Source organism: Phoenix dactylifera, unplaced genomic scaffold (genome assembly GCF_009389715.1).
Source record: "Phoenix dactylifera cultivar Barhee BC4 unplaced genomic scaffold, palm_55x_up_171113_PBpolish2nd_filt_p 000473F, whole genome shotgun sequence".
Lineage (NCBI taxonomy): Eukaryota > Viridiplantae > Streptophyta > Magnoliopsida > Arecales > Arecaceae > Phoenix > Phoenix dactylifera.
Window position 1 is genome coordinate 355,282 of NW_024067895.1, and position 12,992 is coordinate 368,273.

Consider the following 12,992-nt stretch of genomic DNA (forward strand, 5'->3'; position numbering starts at 1 on the left):
ACGTTTCTGCGCGAGCTAGCACTCCCGCGGAAGATGATCTACCTAGGGCTTTGTGTGTACATCTCATAGAGGCCATTCGAGTGCATGGCTGTGAAGTCAAGGATCAGATCCATAAGTTTCTTCTATCATAAAAGATATTAATCCCACATCAATATTTTATTTTGGAGTCTGGGTCTAGGTCTGATTCTCCGAGGTTTTACCCTCCTTTGGGGCTCCTCATGGAGTTATCTTCAGAATCCATTCGATGGACATTCAGAGATTAATTGGAATAGAGTGTTTACTTTTCAGATCTGATAGTTAATCATGCATGAAAGTTTTTTAATAATTATTTAAACGATTCCGGCATAATCCTATGTGTTCTTAAGGTGCTGATTTATAGATTTGATCTTGTAAGCATGCATGAATTAAATTGTTTGTTTCAGTTTTTCCGCTGCATTTTAAAACTTAAAAAGAACTACGTATGGCTTGATCCCCCTTATGAAGGGGTACGTAGGCAACTTGATCTGGTTCAGCCATGGTTTTTTTTTTAAAAAAAATTCAGCATGCTTAATACCCAAAAATCTAGGATTCACTTTCAGTGGTATCAGAGCCAGGTTCGTGTTTAAACTTTTACATTTTAATTTTTGTAATTAAATCTGAAATCATGAACATGTTTAGATTAGATCTAAAGTATTTTTTATGATTGATTTAATTGCTGATTATGTATGAGTAACTAGATCTAAAATTTTGAATGCATATGATGTATGTTTGTATTAGGATTAGTAACATGAATAAATCTGAAATCATAATATTGTTTAGATTAGATCTAAATAAAGTTTATGATTCATATGATCTCTGATTTTAATGAACAAATTAGATCTGAAAATAAAAGTGAAAAAATAAATACATAAGATGTATGTTGTTTGAATTAATTCATATTATTATGTATATGTGATGCATGAACATTAAACATAATGACTTAAACATGAATTAAATCTGATTACATGTGATTAATTACAAAAACTCAGATCTAAAAATATGTTTTAAGAACTGAAAGATTGTAATTAATATGTAATTAAAAAGAAATATGCAATGAGCAAAACTTTCATAAGTCTAAACTTAATTAAGAATTAAGTATTATGAAATAGAATTGTAACTCAATTAATTGACATTACATAATTCTTTGGGCATATGGGTTAGCTTGAATCAAGTTCCTAGGATTGGGTTAGACCTAAGGTTAGAATCATACATGGACAAATAGAATTAATTGATCAAATCTAATTAAATAGTAACTATATTAGGTCAAGAAAATTCTAGGTCAATTTACAATAGTTGTAGATGGATGAAGTCCATATCTTTGATTAGACCAAGATGGAACTTGATTTAGGCTCAGAGGTGTAGCCCGAGTCATTTGAGTATCAAATCGAAATTGATTAACCAGTCGGTGTCTAAGGTAAGTTTGACAGTTTTGACCGGTGGTTTTTAATTGGAAGCTACTAGCACTGATTCGTCTTTGTCGAGTTAATGACATATCCCTTCCACCGATCTCACTTACCTGGCCGACATTGTCAATCACATTTTGATTGGATCACTTAATGATTCGAGTTAGCCCATGCCTATAAGGAAAATCAATTTGACTGATTTAGGTGCCTCCTTAACCGGTTTCAGTCTAATCTGATTTGGTGAAGTCAGTGGGAGAAATTAGACTAACCGGATCTTCTCATCTATCCTAATTTTGAAATTCTCTAAAATTATTAGGTCCTTAAAATAAAATAGTTATGGTGATAACTAGGTCATAGCCTCCCATTAAGTTGGATGATAATGGGTCCAATGTTTTGATAATTATTGGAGGCACCATACGACTGGAACTTATCAAGCATTGGAATCGTCATTCAATATATGATGAGTTAAGTGTACCTTCAATAGGCGGTCAGATGAGTCGAGCCACACTCGGGCTTGGTCATCTATTAGTTGATTAGACTTAACCCTATCATTTAATGGTTGGACCTGACTAGGATATTCGGTGGAGGCGCCACACGCTTGCCGAAAAACGTAGGGCAAAATCATCACTAGAAGTTGCTTGGTGAAGCAATTGGTTAAGAACCTACCAATAGGTGTGTATGGGTTGGCCGAGCCACACTCGGGCCTATAGTGATCTATTGGGTTCTAGAGCCTACTAAAGAATTAGGAGTAATTTTTCGAATTAGAGGTAGAGGCTACCAATTTGTATAAAATAGTGGAAGTACCTTTAGACTAAAGTCCAAGTCTATTGAGTTTAGTCAATTCATATACTAATAGCCAAATTTTCTTTTTATGTAGAAATGGCCACTAATTTGTCACTTCGCTCATTGTTGGATAATGACAACTTGACTGGTCCAAATTTCAATAATTGGTATAGAAAACTGAAAATAGTGCTAAAGCATGAGAGGATCCTTTATGTGATAACGGATCAAGCACCTGAGCAGCCCACTGCTAATGCATCAAGATCGGCCAGAGACACTTATCAGAAGTGGCTCAGTGACCGGATCACTATTCGATGCATCATGTTGGCAGCAATGAGTGATGAGTTTAGTAGGCGTTTTGAGAATACGCAGCCGGAAGATATCATTCAAGTGTTGAATGAATCATTCGGCATTTCTGACGACGTTGAGAGGCACAAAACTAATTGTGCCATCTTCAGCGCCCGAATGAAAGATGGGACCTCGGTAACTGATCATGTACTGTACATGATTGAGTTGATCGAGCGTCTAAGCTCTCTTGGCTTTCTCCTTCATGATCAATTGGGGAAGGATGCCATACTAAACTCATTGCCTGGATCATACCGTCCTTTTCTCTCTTATTTTCGTATGACGAAATCTGTAGTGAATTATCACAATTGTTGGGGTTACTACCGACATTTGAGAATGATCACCAACTTCTTAAGAAGACGGTGAACTTAGTGGGAGGTTCATCTAAGGGTCGCCCCTTTAAGAAAGGGAAAAAAAATAAAATCCAAAAGAAACAGGTGCACCATGCTCAGCCTAGTCATAAAAAGAATAAAAAGGCTGTTCAGAGCAAGGCGGAGTACTTCTTCTGCAAGAAACAAGGACATTGGAAGAGGAACTGTCCTCTTTACATTGCATCCCTCGATCTGAATCGGCCTAAGAAAAGTGGGCAATCAGTTGCCAATCAAGGTACTTATATGATAACACCTTGCAATTTTTCTATTTGTGATAATTCGATTTGGGTGTTGGATACCGGTAGTCCTTTTAATATTTGTAATTCGTTGCAGGGGCTACAAGTCAGTGAGAGGTTTGAAGAAGGAGAAAGGTTCCTGAATGTTGGAGATGGAAGATCAGTTCCAGTTCTAGCTTTAGAAATTCTTAAACTTGAATTCAGCTCTCATATAAATGTCCTTAGTGATTGTCACTATTGTCCAAGTTTTTTATTGAATGTCATTTCTGTTGGCCTTTTGGCCAAAAATGGTTATGAAATATCAATAAAAAAGAATTATTGCAATATCATTTGGAATGGTGCTGCTGTAATGAATGGAACTCTGAGTAATAGCATTTACATTTTGTCACAACCAGTTCATGTAATGTACAAGTCCAATAAGCGCCCTAGAATAGATAATGTCACGCATGTCTACCTTTGGCATCATAAGCTAGGTCATATTAACAAGAACAAGATGAACAGGTTAAGTAAAGAGAGAATCCTCGATGTTAATGATTGTGAATCATTGACAACCTATGAATCATGCCTTCTTGGTAAAATGACCAAATCACTTTTTACTTAAAAAGGTGAATGAGCCAGTGACTTATTGACTCTTGTACATTCTGATGTATGTGGGCCAATGAGCACAAATGCTAGAGGTAGGTTGTTGCCCAAAAAGACAACCCAAGAGGGGGGGTGAATTGGGTTTTAAGTAATTATTGCAATTAAAAAATTTTGTGAGTAACTAATTAAAACTTATTGCAAGTGGATTAATTAGTTTACTATATGCAGTGAATGAAGGGAATGGAAGAGACAATGAAACAATCACAAACACAAGAGATTTTATAGTGGTTCGGAGCTAACCCTTGCTCCTACGTCCACTCCCCAAGCTTCACTTGGGAGTTCACTATAATCCCTCGGATTACAGCCGGTTGTTTTACAAGCTCACAACCCAACTTGTTGTTTTACGAGATCACAACGAACTCGGTCGGTTTTCACAGGCTCACCGACTAGAACCACCCGATTGTTTTTCCGGGATCACAATCGAACCCTTACATGTTGGTTTTACCCTCGGCTCACCAACCAACCTTAACACCCTTGATTCAATCCCCTGATTGAATTAAGTAAGAAAAGCAGTTTGAAAAGAGTACAAGGATAGCTTCTTGAAAAGCGTATATAAACAATATGAACAAAGAAGAGTTAGAAGCCCTCAAATAGATTTTTGGATGTAGAGAAAGGGGCTTCTCAAACTCTGCAACTCCTCTTGAATGTGCTGAAGATTTGCTGTTAGAAGGAGAGCTTTGAATGCGAGGGAGATGTTTGGAGGATGGACTTCAATGCACTTCTTCCTTCTTTCTCTTGTAGTTACTCTTTAAAAGCTTTGGTAGGTGGAAATCTCTTTTTCTTTGAATGGAGTCTCTCCCTTAGTGTCTATTACTGTTCAATCTGGCTATTTAAGCAATCTTCATAGAAAACTAGCCGTTAGACTCACTTTTAGGGCCGTTCTGCACAATCTGCAACTCCTGACACAGTGTCCGTTGGGATCGGAGTCGACTCGCTCGATCTGGAGTCGACTCGGCTGTTGTTGGAGTCGACTCATGCTTTACTGGAGACGACTCGCCCACTGTTCAGGATTTGAATTAAAGTACTGTCCCGTTCTGGAGTCGACTCGCCAATATCCGGAGACGACTCTACCTTCTGGAGACGACTCGTTTTCAGGGATCCAAAGATCTTTCTTTTGGGTTTACTTCCTCGAGTCGACTCGGATTCTCTTGGAGTCGACTCGGCTCTCAGAGCCTGAAAAACTGGTCTTCTGTCTTTGGAGTTGAACTGCCTCGGAGTCGACTCGGACTTTGCTGGAGTCGACTCGGCTCTCAGAGCCTGAAAAACTGGTCTTCTGTCTTTGGAGTTGAACTGCCTCGGAGTCGACTCGGACTTTGCTGGAGTCGACTCGGCTCTCAGACACCGAAGTTGGCTCTCTGACTTTTAGTCTTGCATTCCTCTGAGAGTCGACTCTTGTTTTTTTGGAGCCGACTCGCCAACCGTTGGAGTCGACTCGAGTTCTTTTGGAGTCGACTCGGCTCTCAGAGTCCAAAAACAACTTCTCTATCTTTCTGTCTATTACTCCTTGGAGTCGACTCGGAACTATCGGGGGTCGACTCGGCAAGCATCGGAGTCGACTCGAATTGTTCAGGAGTCGACTCGGTGACAGGGTCTGAGATTCATCTTTCTGTCCTGCCGTCTGTTCTCAGTCGGAGTCGACTTGCAGTGTGCCGGAGTCGACTCGCAGTGTGCCGGAGTCGTCTCGAGCCTGTACCAAAACATCTGAAACACTTGGAGTCGACTCGAAATCCTCCGGAGTCGACTCGAGGTTCAGCCCTTGACTTAAGCTGATTTCCACTTGCACTCAAAAGAGGATTCTTACAAATTTTGCCTGATATGCTGGATTGAATTCATTAGTATAACATAAAATATACTCAATGGCTTTGTGCTCATCAAAATCAAATAGGGTTATAATCAATCACTCCACAATCTCCCCCTTTTTGATGATGACAAAACATTGAATATTTTTGAAGTGAATTGCTCAGTCATTCAGTAAAAGTTTTGAAATGAGTTCAAATATTTGGTTATTTTAATCTATCCAGAATTGAAAGGTATGGATCAGTAAATCCTGAAATTAAAGCTCCCCCTTTCATTTGGAATTATATAAGCCTTCATATCATGCAATCAATTGTTTGGCTTATATGTAGTTAGTGATTTTGCTTTCTTAAGATTTTAGATTCTCCTCCTCAACATATGCATTCAATTTTGTTTAGATTCTCTGAATTTTCTTTTAATGTCTTGAAGCTTTTGAGCTTAAATTTTTGGTTTTAGAGGGAAAGTCTGACAATTTGTTCTTGAGTATGATTCAATTAATCTCCGAATATCCCTTGAATAGATTCTAGAGATTACTCCTTTAGGAGCCCCAACAGAGAGATAATGAGCCTCGAGGTATCGAATCTACTTAGAACAAATTACGTTTTGCTTTAAGGGTTTTCTTTCTTTACATTTCAAAACATCACATTTTCAATTCATATCATTTTCTCCCCCTTTTTGTCATCATAGCAAAAAGAAGCGCAGAACACAGAAAGTATTGCACAGTTTTGTAAGAAGGTGTCTACTCATTGTATTGATGCTAATTTGAGTACAATTGTAATTACATATCAAAAGAAGTCCTCAAGGGACTGTACATCATAAAGTAAAAAGAACAAAAACACTAGGGTTTCTTTGTGGTGGAGGATGTGGCTCCCTTGCTCAGTCTAGTATGTTTGATGACCATGCTTAACCCCTCATTGATGTTCCTCAGTTGTTCGAGAATCTCCGAGGTGGTTCTAGACTGAGTCGAAGAAATGTTGTTCACACTCTCCTGGAGGGTGTCAAGTTTGAAGATCAGTACATTGGCTAGTCTCTCTACACCCTGACTCTGGTTGCCTAGCTCATGTCTGATGCTATCTCGCATCTCCCTTGTGTCGTCCTTGACGTCACGTATGTTCCAGTATTGACCTTGAACTAGGCTTCGAATGTTGAATATCTCCTCCTTCAGATTTGCAACCATCTCTGTCACGGCTGCTAAGGAGGGAACTAGCTCGGTGGAGGGAGCACTCTGAGGACCTCGGAGCTCCCTCAGCAGATCATCTCTCAGATCCCTCACTATCTCCTGCCGCAACTCTCGGAGCTGCTCAGAAGATATCCGGACCTCCAGTGGCTGCTGCTGAGAAGATGCGGCAGTGGAGGTGGAGGGCTCTGTATGTGTAGGACCAGAGGTAGAAGGTGGGAAGATCTATATAGTGGTCCTGGTCATGGTCAGAGGCAGGAGAGTGATGAGTGGTTGGGTCAGATGAAGTGGATGGTCTCCGTACCCAGACTCCCTCAACTCTATGAAATCTCATCCGATGGAGAGTCCCCTCACCCATGCGATCTGTGTGACGCAGTGAGCGAGAGGGTTCCCCCTCAGGAATAGGTACATCTAACTCCATAAAGATGAGAGTGAAAAGCATACCGTAAGGGAGACTCAACCTCGGCTTATCTAGGGGTTCACAGATATATTTGTAGATAAGTTTAGGAAAGTTGATAGGAGTGTCCTGGAGTATATGGTATATCAGGGCTAGGTCCCTCTCAGAGATAAAGTCAAACTTGCCAGTCTTTGGGAAGAGAGTCCTAGAGATGACACTAAGAAGAAGCCGCATTTCAGCCGACAGCTGATTTGCGAACACCTCCTCTACGGGGGACTGTGGAGGACTCCCTAATACTGCCGTAAGGGCCTCAGTCCTATCAAGGGGGTGACTGGGAGAGATCCCTTCTCGGGAAAGATGGAGGACTTAAGCAATGGAGTCCTCCGAGATGAATACAGGGACACCCGCTACGGTTCCCTGGATACCACCACTACCTCGGGCTACAGTCCCATGTTGACCTCCTAATGGATTTTGATGAATACAAAACACTAGAGTTTAATTTATCTTAACAATTTACTTGAGGATTTCAGATGATTAACTAAGAATATTGTTAAGAAATGTCTAGGCAAGTTTCCATATTTTTCAAGAATTTATTGAAGAATTTTTGAGTTGAAGAAAACAGATCAGGGATAGCCGAGACGTCTCCGGGTCGTCTCAGAGACGTCTCTGGAACAAACAGGAAGAATTGGCACGTCTGGAGACGTCCCCGGCACCTGGCGAGGCGTCTCGCAGGGTCGGAGTCGACTCCCGACACTGTGGAGTCGACTCTCTCAGAGGCGGCAGAAAGGCCGATTTCAAGGGATGCGCGCGAGTCGTCTCCACAGGAAGCGGAGTCGTCCCCGCAAGTAAAAAGCAGACTTCCCGAGTCGTCCCCAGAGAGTGCGGAGTCGACTCTCTCAGAGAATTCCAGAGGACATATTTTTCAGAGATAAACCAGCAGAGTCGTCCCCGAGGCAGCGGAGTCGTCCCCATGCAAAAAGCGTAAACATCCCGAGACGTCCCCGTAAAGTGCCGAGCCGACTCTCTCAGAAAAACAGAAAAACAAGAAGTCAAAGAGACCTTCTGCGGAGTCGTCCCCGTAAAGCGCAGAGTCGACCCCAAACAACATCAAAAGAAAGTTTATACAGCCGAGACGTCTCGCGTTGAAGCGGAGACGTCTCCGGAGCGCCTGGGACGCGATTGACACACTTTTTCAGGTTTGTTTGAATTTCAAACTTCCATATCTTTGTGTCTAACGGCTATATTTGCTTTTTAGTCTATAAAAGGGAGCTCTTGAGTGCCTTCCTATATCTTCTTACCAACCCAACACAAGATCATTCAAGAGAGAAGAAAGAAAAAGAGGTTCAAGGGAGTTAAAGCTTTCAAGAGGAGAAATCAAGTGCATTCAAGTTTTTCCAACTGATTTCGTGCTCAACCACTCACTCCCACTTGGCATTCAAAGCTCACATTCAAGCCAACACGATCCACATCGGAAGAACCATCATTTCCCAAGCTTCCAACAGCCAAAAGGGTTCTTCCGGATTTTAATATTTCTCATTTCTATATTCTCTTCATTAAGAGCTTTTAAATCCTTGTAAAACTTTTCATTATTGTGCTTGTTCCAGTCAAGAGACTTGGAATAAGAGAAAGGCATCCCAAGCCTAGGTGAAATTGGGGGATTGTAGGGTTCGTTATTAGCCCGGAGTAAAACAACGAGTTGGGTAGTGCACTCGCAAAACTACCGGACTGTAATCTTGGATTATAGTGGAAATTCCCAAAGGTGCTTTGGGGAGTGGATGTAGGAGCAGTGGAAGCTCCGAACCACTATAAAACCTTGTGTTTGCAATTGACTGTTCTCATACCTCTATCTTTACTCTAGTTCATACATTTGTGTGTTTTATTTTTAATTAGACAAAAAGTTTTAAAACATCCAATTCACCCCCCTCTTGGGTGACCATCTCTGGGCAACAAGTGGTATCAGAGCAGGTGCTCTGTGTATTTCTTGAAGACCTAACCGTCTTAGCCAAAGATCTAGATGGCAACACCCTTCAATAATATTCCTGCTGAGGGGCAGGCAACCAATAGACCTCCACTCTTCAATGGGACAAATTATACCTATTGGAAGACTAGAATGAGGGTTTTTATTCAAGCACAAGATTATGCCTTGTGGAGGGTTATAATCAAGGGACCACACGAACCATCTCACATGGTTAATGGCATTCAAGTTTCCAAACCTGAGGAGGATTGGGATGAGAATGATAATAGGATGGTTCAACTCAACGCTAGAGCCATGAACTCATTATTCTGTGCTCTAGATGTGAATGAGTTCAATAGAGTTTCCACCTGTAATTCCGCCAAGGAAATATGGGATAGGCTTGAAGTTACCCACGAGGGTACAAATCAAGTCAAAGAGTCTAAAGTGAACATTCTAGTTCACAAATATGAGTTATTTAAGATGGAACCCAATGAAACCATTTTATGCATGTTCACACGCTTCACGGACATAATAAATGGTCTAAAGAATTTAGGTAAATCTTACACTAACCCAGAACTTGTGAGTAAAATTCTCAGGTCTTTGCCAAAAGCATGGGAAGCGAAGGTCACGGCGATCGTAGAAGCCAAAGACCTCAACACACTGGGGCTTGAACAACTATTGGGCTCATTGATGACGCATGAGCTCACAATGAAGCAACATGAAGAAGATTTGCCAAAAAAGAAGACAATCGCACTCAAGGCTACTTCGAGTGTGTGTGAAGAAGAAAGTAGTGAGAGTGAAGAAGAAAGCGAAGATGAGGATTTGGGTTTAATAGTAAGGAAGTTTAAGAAATTTATGAGAAGAAAGAAACCCTTCCCAAGAAAGAAGTTTGGAGGGAGAAATGATTGGGAAAAGGAAAAAAGAAAAGGAAAGAGACCCAATCATATGTTATGATTGCAAAAGACCGGGACACATCCGTTCCGAATGCCCTCAACAGAAGAAGCACTTTGGAAAGAAGAAGAAGAAGGCGTTGAAAGCAACGTGGGATGATAGTGACACATCCTCCTCCGAGGAAGAGAAGGAAGAAACCGCCAACTTGTGCTTCATGGCATTCGAAGACGATGAGGTATGTCAAAGCTCAACTACAAATTTTACATTAGAAGAGTTATATGAAGCTTTTCAAGAACTCATGAGTGATTGTAGTATGCTAGGAGCAAAGAATAAAGAATTAAAAGCCTCCAATCAAAGACTAAAGGATGATATTAAAAATCTATTGATTGAGAAGGAGAGCGTTAAAAATGTTAACACCATTGACCTAGAAAATGAAAATTCAAAACTTAGCATTGAAAATGAAACGGCAAAAACACTAATTAAGGAATTGAATCTAAAAGTAAAATCCTTACTCAATTGTAATGCCTCACTTGCACAAAATGTTGAAACCCTTAAAAATGATAAGGAAGAATTGGCTAAAGAAAATTTGGTTCTTAAAAATGAGGTACATAAGTACAAACCAATTGTGGAGAAATTTACACAAAGCTCTGAAAAATTAAATCTTATTCTATCAAATCAAAGAGCTGTTTTTAATAAAGCCGGATTAGGATATAAAACTAGCAAACAACAAAAGTATCTAAAGAATTTCTTTGTGAAAGCAAAAGATGTCAAAACTGAAAAACCTACATGCTTTCATTGTGAAAAAAGTGGACATAAAGCCTATTCTTATATTCAAAGAAAGATTCAAACTAACAAGAGTACATTTGTAAAAGGTAAAAACACAACTAAAGTATGGGTGCCCAAGGGAACTGATGCGATCCGATAGAATTTGATCCGTATCCCAAGATTCTTGACTCTTCTTGATTTCTGGAAGGGTAGCTCCGACCTGATTGCAGACACGATTTCTGAAGATCCGTCCGTCAGATCGATCTCAATTTTGGATACGTTGTAGATCTCCGTGTTAGCTTTCCAGCGGTAGGTCGTGGGTCTAGAGATGACATCGGGATCTTAAGATATCGGCCTCCGACTGATGACTGCGCAGGAAAGGACGGGCTGAAAATCCAACGGGATGGAGTTGTTTGTAGAAGGTGGAAGGGATCAAGGAGGAGAGGAAGAAGAGGGAGGAGGTGGCTGGCCTCTCGGGACAGAGGTGGTGCAGCCGGATGAAGGAGGGGGCGGCGGCCTTGGATGGCGGCCTAGGGAGAGGAGGAAGGCGTCGCAAGAAGAGAAGAGAGAAGGGAAGAGAGTTAGGGCAAAAGCCTTTCAATCAATTTTTGCATACTGAAATAGGTGCTCACCACATCTATTTATAGGTGGCTACCGGATCCCTTAACTTGACTTGATCTAATTGAATTCAAGAAACAACTAAACCCAAAGCGACTCTAATAAAGGCCAAGTCGGCTAACCCGAGCAAGGCTATGCTGAAATAAAATTAACATCAAGGACTCAAAAGCAAAAATAACCAAATGATTAAGTCCGAGGCGGTCTAGTGGATCCAACCGCATCACTCCACCACGCTTCCCTTAACCTTGTCCTCAAGGTCGGAAGTTAGGAAAACGATCAAGTATCTCAGTCTCAAACTCCCATGTGGCCTGGTCTGCTGCTCTCCCCAGCCACTCCACTAGTATCTAGGTTTCCAGTCGTCCTTCTACTCGTATTCTACGCTTCGCCAGCACTCGAACCGGCTCCACTACCTCGTCCTCCGGTGGCTCATGTATGATTGGGCCGACAGATGTCTTGGGTCCAAGCCGGGCCCTCAGAAGCGACACGTGGAATACCGGGTGAACTCTTGATGTAGTTGGCAAGTCCAAGCGATACGCCACGGGTCCAATGCGCTCCATTATCTGAAAGGGCCCATAGAAGCGATGAGAGAGCTTCTGGTTCGCCATGGGCCGCAGTGTCAACTGTCGATAAGGCTGCACCTTGACGTATACCCAGTCGCCCACCTCGTATACTGGATCTCTGTGCTTCCGATCATGCAGCTGCTTCATCCTGTTCTGCGCAGTCGTTATGTGGAACTTTAACCGCCGTAAGGTAGCATCGCGGTCTAAGAGCTCAAAATCTGCCTCTGTCCAGTCCGCATGTGACAGTGGATCATAAACTCGCAGCGTCGGTGGTACTCGTCCATACACCGCCTCAAAGGGTGTCATCCCTATGGCTGAGTGGAAAGCGGTGTTGTACGAATACTCGGCCCAAGGTAAATAAGAAAGCCACTCTCGGGGCCGATCACCAATCATACAGCGCAAGTACTGCTCGATGCAGCGGTTTACCACCTCCGTCTGCCCATCAGTCTGAGGGTGGTAAGCCGAGCTCATGGCAAGCTTCGTCCCTTGCTGTTTAAAGTAAGCCTGCCAGAATGCGCTAACAAAAATGCGGTTACGATCAGAAACAATAGTCCGAGGCATACCATGTAATCGAGCAATGTCCCGTATGTAGACCTCTGCCACCCGTCGAGCAGAAAATGGATGTGCGAGCGCCGAAAAGTGGGCATACTTGCTGAGGCGGTCCACAACGACCATGATCACTGAGTACCCTCGAACTAATGGCAGCCCCTCAATGAAGTCCATCGACACATCCTCCCAAACCTGATCAGGAATCGGTAAAGGCTGAAGTAGACTCGCAGGTCGCAGTGAATCCGCCTTCGCCCTTTGGCACACATCGCATTGCTGTACATAAGCTCTGACCGCTGCCTTCATGCCTACCCACGTACAGCTCTGACTCAGCCTCTTGTAAGTCCTGAAAAATCCCTCGTGTCCAGCAAAAGGAGTATCATGGAAGTGCTGAATCAATACCTGCCGCATGGCTGAATCGGTGGGCACGCGGATCAACCCATGGTCCAGAATCAACCCATCTCGGTCCTCCATCTCGGGATGACTGCTCGGATC

The 12,992-nt window shown here is 42.1% G+C and overlaps 1 pseudogene; it reads right to left on the reverse strand.

Moving 5' to 3' along the window:
* Window positions 1-12,992, reverse strand: part of LOC120106129 — a 68,425-nt pseudogene that overhangs the window by 54,449 nt on the left and 984 nt on the right.